The sequence below is a fragment of the Centrocercus urophasianus genome, unplaced genomic scaffold (assembly GCF_019232065.1).
Source record: "Centrocercus urophasianus isolate 14NV4802_14NV808 unplaced genomic scaffold, USGS_Curo_1.0 seq_73, whole genome shotgun sequence".
Lineage (NCBI taxonomy): Eukaryota > Metazoa > Chordata > Aves > Galliformes > Phasianidae > Centrocercus > Centrocercus urophasianus.
The window spans coordinates 2,388,242-2,401,498 of record NW_024885344.1 but is presented as its reverse complement, the minus strand read 5'-3'; the positions used below and the strand labels follow the sequence as shown (position 1 = coordinate 2,401,498).

Genomic DNA, 13,257 nt, shown 5'->3' with positions numbered 1-13,257 from the left:
TTTCTTTTCTTTTTCCCTTTTCCCTTTTCCCTTTTCCCTTTTCTTTTCTTTTCTTTTCTTTTCTTTTTTTCTTTTCTCTTCTTTTCTTTTTTCTTTTCTCCTTTTCTTTTCTTTCTTTTCTTTTCTTTTCTTTTCTTTTCTTTTCTTTTCTTTTCTTTTCTTTTCTTTTCTTTTCTTTTCTTTTCTTTTCTTTTCTTTTCTTTTCTTTTCTTTTCTTTTCTTTTCTTTTCTTTTCTTTTCTTTTCTTTTCTTTTTTTTCCTCATAGCTGAAGTTTCCCAATTGGCAGACTTTTACCAACACCATAGTAAGAGAGCCCAGGGGGTTCTAGAAAGCTGTTCTGATATCACTGCTGCTGTTGTTTTGTGGGGGTGGCTGGAAAAAAGAGCTAAGGTTTGCAAGGAGTTGTTTACTTTTGAGAGTTTGTTCTTTTTTCCTTCCTGTGATTACCACAGTCAGAAAGAGAACATGCAGAGGGAGTGCAGCCTGCTCTGCAATTCCAAACAGGTATGCACTGGACCTTGGGTCAGAAAAAACTGTGATTTAATGCAGCTAAACATCTGGTTCTTCATGCTTGTTGAGCAAGATCTGTATCCTTTTCCTACTCTGTGCTCTGACCTGACTTTGCTAAGCAACTGCAGTGTGCCCTTCCTCCATCACCCCACATCTCCCCTTAGCTTGGATTTCCGGTCTCACCTATTTTTCTCTTCCCTTTTTGACTCTCAATAGTTTTGTGTGTTTTTATATTTGAAAAAATTGTATCGGTTTAACTCAAGAATGAAATGACCACACTTATGTGCAACTCAGGGAGGTCAACCAAAAAGTCTGGATGCAAATAAGAGCTTAATTCAAATCATAGTGGTTAGTGGAATAATTCAGGTGGACCTTCTTCCAACCAGGAGATCTTGTTTCTTTCCAAAAATGTTTCTTGTGGTACATCCTCTTTGCTTGTGTCTTCAGGCAAACCTGTTCTGTCCCTGGGCCAGTTTTTAGCTCACTTCCAGGCCATTTCACACGTTCTTACTTTTGTTGAAATACATCTTTCACAGCGTCTATCCAAAATACCCACACAGACTAATGTTGTTTTCAAGGGACTAGCAATAAAAGCTCACCCCTGGCCTCCTGAAGCCTGTCAGAATGGAAAGGGCAGGAAGGGAAACAGCCTTTCATTCCATCTCTTCAGAGCTGGGAGATTCTCAAAAGATTCCAGCGCTGTTTCATTCATTTGATCAAAATTAAACCTGGTGTCAAAGTTGCTAAGGGGTTTTAGAGTAAATGTTTTACAAGAAAACCTAAATAAATTTATTTTTTTTATCAGCTAGAAAAAAAAAAAAATCTGCATCTCAAAGTGGCAAAGAATTAATTACCCAAATAGCTGTTTTCACAGTCATTTCAGGGAGAGTGTGTGCCTTCATGGGACAGCTTGTAGCATCATGTGACATCACGTGATACATGATGGCCACCTAAATGATCTGCAGCCGGTTAAAGGATTAAAGAGTATCAGCCATCAAGCACGTGCCATGAATTCGTGGCAGCTGCCCCTTTACCTGCACTTCAAATTGCTCTAATAATCACATTCTTTGCCGTTGCATTCCTCATCTTTGTCATGCAGCTGAAGTCAAATCTACAGGGCAGAATCTCACTGAATTCTTCATCATCTTCAATTAAATGTAGGTGCTGCTATTTACAAACCCCTCGGGCCTTGTCAGCTTTTAACCATTTCAAACACTTCCAATAGCAGAAAGAGCCATTTCATCTGCTCCTCAACAATAGAAAGAGCTAATTTAACACTTCTCTTTCTTTCTCTGCAGGAAACAAGCTCTTGACTCCAGGATGGTACCTTTTGCTTTGTTTGTGGCTGCTGAAGCTAAGAAATCATTTAGGGCCTGCAGCAACATCAACCTTGCTTGTCACTCTCTGAAGCCTTGCTATTTCCTCCTTTTTTTTTTCCTGCCTATATGCATTTAGAGAACAAACCTACTGCTGCTTTTGCTTTATTCCTTTGGCTAATCTCTTTTTACTGCCCTGAACACAGGGCCGTCCTTCGCAATGCTGCCAGGATTCCTGGGGAGGGAATGGGTGCACAGTCTTTGTAAGCGCACCAGGCAATGGAAAATACCTCCTTACTGCCATGAAACACTTGATGGTGTAAGAAGCTACTCAGAGAGGCCTTCTCCCCAGTTTTCACACACAAAAAAAAGGGGGAATAAAAGAGGGGAGATTTACGCTGAGTATGTGGAAAAAGTTTTTTACAGTCCGGATGGTGGGGGATGTGCACAGGCTGCCCACATAGATGGTGGATACCCCATCTTCCAAGGTCAAGGTGCTCTGAGCACCCTGATCCAGCTGTGAATGTCCCTGTTCATTGCAGGGGAGTTGGACCACATGGCCCTTCTAACTCAAATGATTCTATGTCTGTATGGGTACATAAGTGTGTAGTGTTCAGGGTCTACCATATGATTGCCAGGGCTATCCCCTCCTCTTTTTAAAGAAATGCAGGTTCCCATCAAGGAGTCCTAAGTCTCAGTCTGCATTGCAGGTGTTTGTACTATCTTTTATTGATGGCATTTAACAAGCACTCCTCCGTGCAATTCCCGCACTCTCAGACACTTTGAATTCTACCAAATTTTAACCTTCAAGTTAACAGTTTTCTGTGTTACCTGTCTGCCTCAGGCCGGTGTCTTAACTTCAAGCGATTCAGTCTTCCTTGATAAAGAGTCTGGGGAAAACACGCTGTTTTGCTCATTGTGACAAAATTCTGGTACCCTTTCAAAAGGGAACAATGCTTAGAGCAAGAGCTTGAAATCTGGCACGGAGGCAGTCTTTTCTGTCAACTGTTCTTTTTGCTGTCATTGCCACCGACAACTGTCATCTGGGCAAAGTATCAGTCTTTGAAGAGAATCAGTTCACACAGGTTTATTTCCAGTCCTTCCGGTTATAACAGTTACATTCCCTGAAGAATCATAAAATCTTTAAGGTTGGAAAAAACCACTAACATCATCTGGTCCAACCGTCAATCCCTCATAACTATGCCCACTAAGCATGTCCCTCAATGCTGTAAAGGCACAGAGTCGATGCTCTGTGCAAAGCTTATTCTGACAGCTCAGCTTGCTGTGGGCAGTGCATGGCCCAGACTCTCATGACAGCCAGAAGAGATTGTTGGCACTGGTTTCTGAGTGCCCCACCACCTTAACCACAGGAGCAAGATGGTGGAGAAACCTTCTCTACCTAATAATAGGGAAAAATTCCTCAGGAGAGGGGGCCTGGCAAGAAGTTGTGGATAAAGGATGACTGGGAAATGGAGAGGGGAAATAGAAATGCTATAAATAGAAGAGCGATGCTAGTTGATTGAGGATTCTCTAATGGGAGGCCAGGGAGGTGCCACCAGCAAGTACACCTATAGTTTCATAGAGCCAAGATAGGGGAGTTGCGTAGCAATGAACCAGGGACAAAGAGTTGATCTGAACTGTGATGAGGTTCAGGTTTGTGCCACTGAATTCCCAGGAGATGCTTAGCTGGTGGTTGAGTTTTGGGGATCACTTGTGGAAGGCTCCTCCTCATGCTTTGCTTGTCTGGATCACGCTACAGCTCTATTTGACGCTACTTGATGGCAGTGTGCAAAGCTCAGGAGTGCTCTCAGCCTTTTCCAGCTGTGCCTTTCTTGATTCCCTCCTGCATCAGAGAGACTATATTTCCTCACCTGAAAATTGAGTTGTGGGGCTCAGATGCCCCTGAGAAGAGCATGGCATAGAGATCAGGGGTCTCAAAATCCTTCCAGTGCCAGAGCAGGCAGCATATAAGGCCTGAAAGCTCACAATTAATAATGAAAAGGTCCTCCATAAGACCTGTCATTCAATGAGTCCTTCCATCCCATGCATTCAATGAAATCAGATCCCACAGGGAAAAAACATCCAGCAATCACTTAATTAAGGACTGTCACAATACAAGCACAAAAGAGGGCAGAGCAGAGTATTCACTTCACCCTCTTGGGGTTTCCTACGTCTTTTACTGTTTGATTTAGCTACTTTTTTCTTTACTCAGCTTCAGCCTGTGGTGTTGCACAGAGCGCCACTGGAGAGTGGCTAGCGATGCGGATAAGAATTCTTTGAGCTATGAACAAAGCTGAAAATTCTCATCGACTCTGATGGAAAGATTCTGATTAGAGCAGGAGGCATTTTATTACCCAATTATGTAGTAACTTACTGAAAGGCAGTAATAAGATGTTATATAAATATGTATATCTGGTGAGTGTATGCGTGTTTGTAAATGTGTGTGTGTATGTACATGTGTGTTTCTTGAATGAAACTGCTTGAAGTCTACTGGGTTAAAGAATAAATTCTACTGTTAAACTGCTTGTTTTACTGAAAGTAGGAGCAAAAGAACACAAAACCAGCCACACTGGACCAACCCCAAACTTATCTGCTGTTCAGCACTTTGTAACTGCATGTGGGAGATGGCTCTGGGAAAGCTTGTAAGTGTGACCGTGAAAGTCTGATTCAGTCCCTGTTGAGATCAACAAGAAAACAGGAAAATGCCCATTGTCTTTGGCAGAACCAGAGGCTGGTATATAGGTGCATGATGGAAAAAAACTTTTCATACCTACTTACTGAACAGAACCACAGCCGTTGGCCCATTGATGTTGCCCTGGGGGTTATGCAAGTGCAAACTGGGGGTTATGCAAGTGCAAACTGGCATTAGCACAGTGTTCCAACACTTAATATCATTCCAGGCAATTTACTGCTCTCCTGTCCTAAAGCTGCTGTCTGTACAAAAACAACAGTACACAGTGGCACATCTTTTATTTTCTGTATGCTTAGCTGAGCTACCTTAGCAATGTTGCTTTCATAACATTAAATCTCTATGTTACAGCAAACAACAGCACTGAAAGAGCTATGAAAATTAGTTCCTTCTCTTCTGGGAAACAACATCTTCTAAGCCCTTGCAGGACTCAACACTAGCCCAGGAAATGTTTTATCATACTGTAACGCAATAACCGATTCTTGCTCAGTGTAAGTATTTACAAGAAGAAAAAAAAAATGTTGTACCTTGGTTTTCCAAGAAGGAGGGATGTCAAACCAGGAGACAAGCCCCAGTCCCACTTCTCTCAGTGCACTGTCCTGACCACTGGGTCCTGGTTGGGCTCTTTCACATTTGCTCTCCTCCTGACTCCACAACTTTTGCACTCCTATCAGCACCATGACACAAACTGAAAAGCAATTACTCTATAGAGGTCCCTTCCATCCCCAAAACCATTCCTCCCTCAAATCAGAGCTGTGCATCCCATCTTTCTCCAGACAAAAGTGAAGGACTCACATCCTGGTGAACAGCTGTAAACAGCAGGTCTAAGGTGCAGCCATGGCTATCTGCCTAGGGTCTGTAGTAGTGGCGATTGCCTCACCTTTAACACTGGTATTGACAGACAGCTTCAGCAATAGTTCCTGCTTCAGCCTCTGAGACAGGTCATGTGCCATGTTGATATGTTTGAGTAGGCTTCCCACTTTATGCAGAGGATTTGGGTCTGTAAATGCACCTAGCTCTTCCCACAGAATTTACAGGGAAATTAAATCCCTAATTCAGACAGGCCCCATCTTCCAGATCCATGATGTTTTTCTTGTAGTGAGGGGCCCAGAACTGAACACAGCACTCAAGGTGCAGCCTCACCAGAACTGAGTACAGAGGGATGGTCACCTCCCTGCTCCTGCCATTGGTCTTCTTGGCCACCTGGGCACACTGCTGGCTCACGTTCAGCTGGCTGCCAACTAATACCTCCAGAACCTTTTCCTCCATATAGCTTTCCAGCTGCCATGCCTCATGTCTATAGTGATGCATGGGGTTGCTGTGACCAAAATGCAGGACCCAGACTTGGTCATGTTGAAGTTCACACAATTGGCCTTAGTCCATTGATCCAGCCTGCCCAGATCCCTCTGCAGGGCCTTCCTATCCTCAGGCAGATCAACACTTCCTTCCAACTTGATAGTTGTCTTCTTAGAAGTCTGTCTTTACCATGCAGCCTGGCAAATAAAGCAAAAAAAGAAGTATGGCTTTTCATTCCAGCTAACCAGACAGTTACCCCTGAATGACACAAAAAGAAAGAGAACCAAAAAAAGTAAGAAAAAAAGATAATAAGATGAAGAAGGCTTAATTAAAAGATAAACACAAATGAAATCAAAACAATCAATGGTAGTTCAACCCTAATTGAATTTTATTGTCAGCAGAGCTGCTGTTGTTTTTCCCTTCCTCCCAAACTGAAAAGCTCTGGAGAAGAAATTTCCCTCATCGAATTTCACATTCTGTTCAGTTAGCTTGTGAACTTCATTATTATTATTATTATTATTATTTTTGAAAGAAGGATATAGAAAAAAAAAAGAAAAAAAAAAAAAAAAAAAAAAAGAAACTTGAAAGGAACCTCTTTAATTCCAGCCAAGGCCCTTAAACCAACCCACTTTCTATCAGACTGTTCAGGGAACTGAGGGTGTTGGCGCTAATCATCTGTCCCTGTTTTCTGAGGATAAATTCCCCATGTGTCTCAGAGTCGGGGAGAACAGGCTCTGGAGTCCTCCAAGGAATTCGATTGTAATTCTAATGTGATGGCATCAGCTAATTAGCAGCTCTAAGAAATCTCACCTTCAGCCCCTCTCCAGATTTTTTCTCCAATTATGGCTAAGGGTGAAGCCCTCAGAAGGGAGGTGAGGAGGGGGGAAGTTGTCCATGGGTGTTGAAGGTTAAACAGCTGCAAAGAATAAAAATGACTGAGGTATTCAGTGGCACTCCTTGTTTAATTCTGACCAAAGAGCATCAGCATCCTGCAAATAGGGACAAGTTAATGAGGGAGATACTAAGCAAAGTACCAAAACCTCTTCTCTGGCTCCTTGCATGGAAGTAAGTTTTACCAGTGTCAATGCAAGAATATTACCAGTCTCTGGATATGATTGCACCTTTTCATATATGTGTGTGAATATAAACATACATTTTTCATGAGGTTCTGCTTTAAAATTCTTAACTACAGAGGTTCTTTTGCTGCACTCTTTTCTCATACATATCATGCAGAGCAGTAAACACTTTTTACCACAAAAAAAGAATAACCACTTGTGCACCAAAGGCAGAGAACAATTTAATTGCTGCTATCCTCAAAAGAGTTTTCTGTTGTGCCCAGAAAGTTTCGATGTGCTTTACATGCCTCTGTGGCACTGAAACACTCTCCCACTGAAACAAATGTAGTCCGTTTTTCATGGAAAACAAAGTTCTTCCCAACTGCCATAAAACAGGACTGCCTTATAAACGCCATAAAATTGCACAGAGTTTTACAAATGCCATAAACGTGGCCATGCAAAGAGTGAAAATTATTTCAAGTGTGGTTGCATCTCTCCCCAGTAACTGTGAGATCCCTGTCAAAGTACAAAGCTTTGGAACAGCCATATCGCTTCAAAAAGCAATATAAAGCTCAGTTGATGACATCAACAAATGCTCAGTGCTGACACTTAAAAGAGCAGCTGTAAAAAATAGCACTCCCTGATAAAAAGCACAACATCAGCCATAGATTTTATGCAAAATATGTATCTACTATACAAACATACTGGGCTGCAAAATATAGCTAATAAAATAAGTGATTTGCCTGCCTGCTGCTTCCAGAATCACTCACAGTCCTCAGTTGGCATCATTCCCGAGGGGTGAGTATTTCTTAGCAGCAAAGAAGAAACTCTTGATGATTTTTTTCTTTTGTTGGCAGTGAAGAGCCACCCCTGAAAATCTGATTTTAACTCACTAGGATCATTACAAGCTCCCAGTGCAAAAAAAATTTAAAAGCGGGTGCAAAGTACAACAAATAACTTACCTCTCCCAGAGATAGCACCTATTCCTTCAGCTCAGAAATATCACTGGCATGCCTATGTTTCTATACAGAGTGGATCACAGGGCACCAGTCATGCTAAATGTCGCCTTGCAGTAAAATGGCACATGGTGATTGTTCCATCATTGTAGACATCCAAGGTCAGGCTGGAGGGTCTCTGTGCACCCTGATCTAGACGTAGGTGTCTCTGTTCATTGCAGGTGAGTTGGACTTGATGGCATTTAAGGGTCCCTTCCAATTCAAACGATTCTATGATACTATGATGAGAGTCAAGATACATCTAGTTAGGGCCAATGCAGAGAAATAATCTGGCGAGTCACCAAACAGTTTCAACACAGAGGCCACTATTGAACTATATTCCTAGAAGCTGTATCTAAGCAAAGACATCTCCTTTTTTCAGATGGCCCCAGGTAGTTTCCTAGACAGTGCTGGCACACCTGTGTCATTCATACATGCTTTCATAGTCACTTCTTGCATGTACTTGAAGTGAATAAAATCTCTCCCTTGCACATGCTGTCAATTTTGAGATCTATGTGACAATAAAAATCACTTTGAAAAAAGCCTCCCGATTTCTCTGCTGGTAATGGTGATCTTTGCTGCCTAAATACAGCTCAAGAAGAAATCTTTCTAGGGGTGTTCAGACCACAGTAACTTCTTAACAGAAAACAAAGGCCTTTTTCCTTGGCTGATCCCCAAAGGACCTTATTTTTCAGGGATGTCAAACTACTTTGCATGTACTATACAGAGAACTGGCTGTACTCCCACCTATTAACTTCTTATTATCTGGTTTGCATTCGCTTTCATGGGAAGCCATCCTTCTTTTAAGGGAAGCCATACTCCTGTTAAGGGAAGCCTTTTATCAGAGGCACACTTCAGTCGAGGACTGCATTTCATGGGCAGCTTGGCAAGAGTTTCCTCCCACCAGCTCCTTCCTACAATCAGGTAGTTCACATTTCATCAATGAAGTCAACCAGCTACCCAAAGTTAGATGTGTTTTTAACTATTTAAATGTTGGATTCTACTCCTGGCGATCCAGCAGCCCTGTGGAGAAAGACTTGGGGGTCCTGGTAGACAAGAAGCTGGACATGAGCCAGCAGAGTGAGTTTGCAGCCCAGAAGGCCAACTGTGTTTTGGGCTGCACTGGAAGAGGGGTGGCAGCAGGGAGAGGGAGGTAGTTGTCCCCCTCTTCTCTGTACTCATGAGATCCCATCTAGACTACTGCATCCAGGCCTAGGGACCCTGGTACAATAAAGATGAGGAGCTACTTCAAGTGAGTCCAAAGGAGTGCCACAAAGAAGATCAGAGGGCTGGAGCACCTCTCCTATGAAGAAAGGTTGAGGGAGTTGGGTTTGTTTACCTTGGCGAGGGAAAGGCTCAGAGACCTCATTTAGCCTTCCAGTACTTTAGGGGAGCTCATATGCAGAAGGGAGATTGACTTTTTACACAGTCTAATAGTGGTAAGGCAAGGGGGAATGACTTTAAACTAGAATAGGGGAGTTTTAGGTTAGATGTGTAGTGGTTTAACCTGGTAAACAGCTAAACACCACAGTCCTTCACTCACTCACATCCTCTCAGCGGGATGGGGAAAAGAACTGGAAAAAGAAAATTACAACTCATAGATAGAAATAACGCCAATTTACAAAGACAGAAAAAGAAGGGAGAAATAAAAATAATTACATATGAATTTACATACATATATTTACAAACTAGTGATGCTCAAAACAATTGCTCACCACCAGTAACCCAGCCAGTTCACATGAAATGGCAGCCACCTCCACCCATCACCAACTCCCCTCAGTTTTACGGTTTTTTTTTCAAATGATGTCATATGCTATTGAATATTTCTTTAGCCACTTTAGGTCAGCTGTCTTGGTTTTGCCCCTTCCCAGCTCCTTGTGCCCCCTCAGCCTCCCTCACTGGCAGGACAGCATGAGAAGCTGAGAACTGAAACATCCTTGGCTCTGTACAGCACTGCTAACCAACAACAGAAACATTGGTTTGTTATCAACGTTGTTTTTCCTCTAAAACCAAAATATAAGCATCATACCTGACATTATGAAAAAAATCAACTCTAGCCCAGCTGAAACCAGGACAAGATGTTAACCAGAAATTCTTTAATCAGAGGGCGGTGAGGCACTGGCACAGCTACCCGGAGAAGCTGTGGTGCCCCATCCCTGGAGGTGCTCAAGGCCAGGTTGGATAGGGCTCTGGACAGCCTGAGCTGGTGAGTGGCAGCCCTGCCTATGGCAGGGAATTGGACTGAGTGGGCTTTACGTTCTCTTCCAACCCAAGCCATTATATAATTCTACGATCCCTGAAAATGGCAGTATTCCCAAAGCACCTGGGCTCCGCAGGGCGACACCAACGCTCATCCCTCTGCGCCTTCTTACACACAGCACTGCCTCAGCTCAGCTTTTCTCCACGGAGAGCTCACCAAAGAAAATAATCAAAGTACCCACAGTCCGCTGGAGTGCTTTCAGGGCTTTCTACAAAGCTTCCTGCAAACCTCCAATTTCCCTGCTGTAAATATAACTCTGACATTTTAGGTGGAGTCCCCTGGGAGTACTGTGGAGTCAACGCAGAACTAAAGGACAACAAAGTGAGTTTATGGCTTGGCAAATCTCAGCAAAAGAAAAGCAACGTTCTTCCTGTCTGGTCCTTCCCTTTTCTCAGCCAGACTCCATTTTGTCCACTTGGGGGTTTCTTTGTTGGCTGTTTTTTATTATTTTCCTCTCCATGTTTAAAAATGCCGATGCATTGACAGATGTTTCCCATATATTTCCACTCTATGGTGCTTTAAATCTTGCTGCTGTAGCAGCTACAAGTCCTTTCAAGGGATTATTGCCTTCATTCTTACACCTGGGTCATCTGGATATCTGAAGGGAGAAAGCAACATTCTCTGCTGGCTCTGTGATTAAAATGATTTATCTTGCCACATCTCACAGTATCACACTGAGCACAATGCCACCACTCTTCCTGAACACAGGCTCCTGCACGAGACTGTGCTAATGGGTTTTTTTCCCCCGAGCAGGAATGATTTCAAAACCCCAGTGTTTTGTTCTTTGGCTACAAAAATACCTGGTGCTCAAAGCCAAATTCAAATGGAAGCAATACATTAGGTGGGAACCTCATTAAAACTCAAAGCAACCTTGTGTATTAGTCAGATAATGTAAAGCCAGCATCCAGAATGACAAAGGCAGGAGTATGTTCATTAACTGAAGGCATCACAGCTGCCTTTCTGCTGCTGAGCTCTGCAGTAGCATGCAGTTCTCACACCCAGAAACATCTCTCAGAATCAATGCTACTTTGGTAATATTGTTTAATCTAAGCATTACCTCATTTATCCTACTATAGACTGAAACTTTATATCTTTCTTTTTACATCACTTTTTTTTTTCTCCTTTGCAACAAAATTCACGTTTAAAAGAAATGCTCTAAGCAGTAGTTGCACTGCCCAACACAGTGGCAATGCTCACAAAATACCATGGAGAAATAAAATAAATCCAGGGTTTACTGAATGGTGGAGTTCAGTATTTTACCATGTGTTGCCCTGTATCTTCAATTTCCAGTTTATATAGAGTCCATTCAGCCTTGTATTTGACTCTGAGTGGAAGAAGAATGCATTACATGTGTCAACTCACAATACAGCCTGGCCCTATCCTGATCCTCTCTCTTAAAAGATGCTGTTCCTAAATATCTCAGCTGGTGAGGCAAAGCAGATTGATGGCCATTGGGGGAGGTTGGTGCAGCCCCACACTCTGAGCACTGCTGTTCCATTATGTAAATCCTAAAAGCCCTTGCTTTTTGACTCCCTGAGACAGGTGTGTGGCAGCACCACTTACAATCTTTTTTCCCTTTTTCTCTTTTATTTTTTTCCCATTTCCCAGAAGTGAAAACAGTAGATACAAAGGCCAGAGCTGGATGACTTGCTGCCCCACTGCTCCTGCATCTGACAGCGCCAGCCCACCCTGCCAATTAGGTGATCAAACGAGGGAAACAGAACTCTTCAACAGCAAACTGCTCATTGCACAAGCTTTCCTACATGGGACCAGATCTCTCTCAGCCCAGACTGGAAATAGGTGTCCAACCGACCAGGCAGACCAGCTGCCTTTGCATTTTCTTTATCAGCCACCTGCTGTATGACCCCAGTCCTGTACTGTGCACTTGTGATGGGAGCAAAGAGATCTCCTTGCTATCTGTACAAGACAATCGAGTCATTTAGCAGCAATTAGGCTCCCTACCAACTTAAGTCATTTACAATTATACAATGGCTCCTAACAGCTCCAGAGTCCCAAGACACTATTTGAGAGAGGTCATAAACCAGGCAGGGGTGTTGGCAGAGCTGAAAAGGAGCATGAAGCTAAATATGGAAAAATGAGGTGGCCCATAAGGTTTAACCCTGAAGTGCCTCAGTGAGAACCACTCTTCTACCATTCAAACACTCATTCAGCCCCTTTCCAGAGTGAAGATAATAGTCAGCTGACTCACTTTCTATTTCTGTGTCTGTGTGAAAGCATAAAGATGAAAGAAACTTTTTTTTTTTCCTAGGAAGCAGAACTGTACAGTGCATTCTAAGCATTTTATTTTTTTATGTGTGATGCTCCTTGCATGCATTTATCTGGTTGCTTTTTATCAAGACACCGGGACTCCTGGAGGTGCTGTGGCTGGCACTTAACCTCACATACTAGGTAAAACTTCAGGCCCCTCAACAGACCTTGCAAAGGCATGGACTCCATTTTGGGCTCTCTAAACCTTCCACGGAGAGTGCAGAGGGAGATCTTTTTCATAGGCTAAACTGGCCCATGCAAACTGTTTCCTTGGAAATCCAACACGAAGAACCTTGTAAATGAGAGGTTTTGATATCTGTGTTCACATCCATAACACTTCTTGTTTTCTGTTTGCCAGTGTGCTATTTTCTGTTGCTAGCACTTGCTACTCTGGGAATCAAAGCCTCACAAGCCATTACAAGAACATTGCTAGCCTGACCAGTTTGGCCAGTCTCCATCTGCAGGTCCCAACATCCACAGCAATAAGAGCTATTGCTGAGCTGGTGAGGCCTGATCTTGTGTGCTATCAACCATTCACCTGTCCACGATGTCCTGAAGGATAGTAAGGATGCAGATAAAATGCTGCAACCAATTGCTATATTGCTTGAGATAGTGCTAAATTTGTTCTCTAAATGTTTGCCTCCAGTGCGTGAGCCATCCTATACGTGATGCTTCTGCTCAGCTGCTGGTAAAGCTGGAGGAAATTTTTTGGCTCAGTTGCCTCATGCAGCAGTGCTTAGAGAGCAGAACCATCCTCTCAAGGGAATGAGGCTACCTGAAGGTCTCAGGGAGACAAAGCAGAGATCAGCAGATGAATTCTCTTCTCCCAGTGGCAATATTTCTTCAGATACGCCATTAACTGGGGCC

General features: G+C 43.0%; 1 long non-coding RNA gene across 1 annotated transcript; it reads right to left on the bottom strand.

Moving 5' to 3' along the window:
- Positions 1–5,674: 5,674 nt before the first annotated feature.
- LOC122170868 lies at positions 5,675–10,324 on the bottom strand. The gene is made up of 4 exons (XR_006171867.1): positions 10,186–10,324; positions 7,830–8,101; positions 6,623–6,728; positions 5,675–6,009 (listed from the first exon to the last, which is right to left on the bottom strand). It is a non-coding gene; the product is annotated as an uncharacterized LOC122170868 (long non-coding RNA).
- Between the last annotated feature and the right edge of the window lie 2,933 nt (positions 10,325–13,257).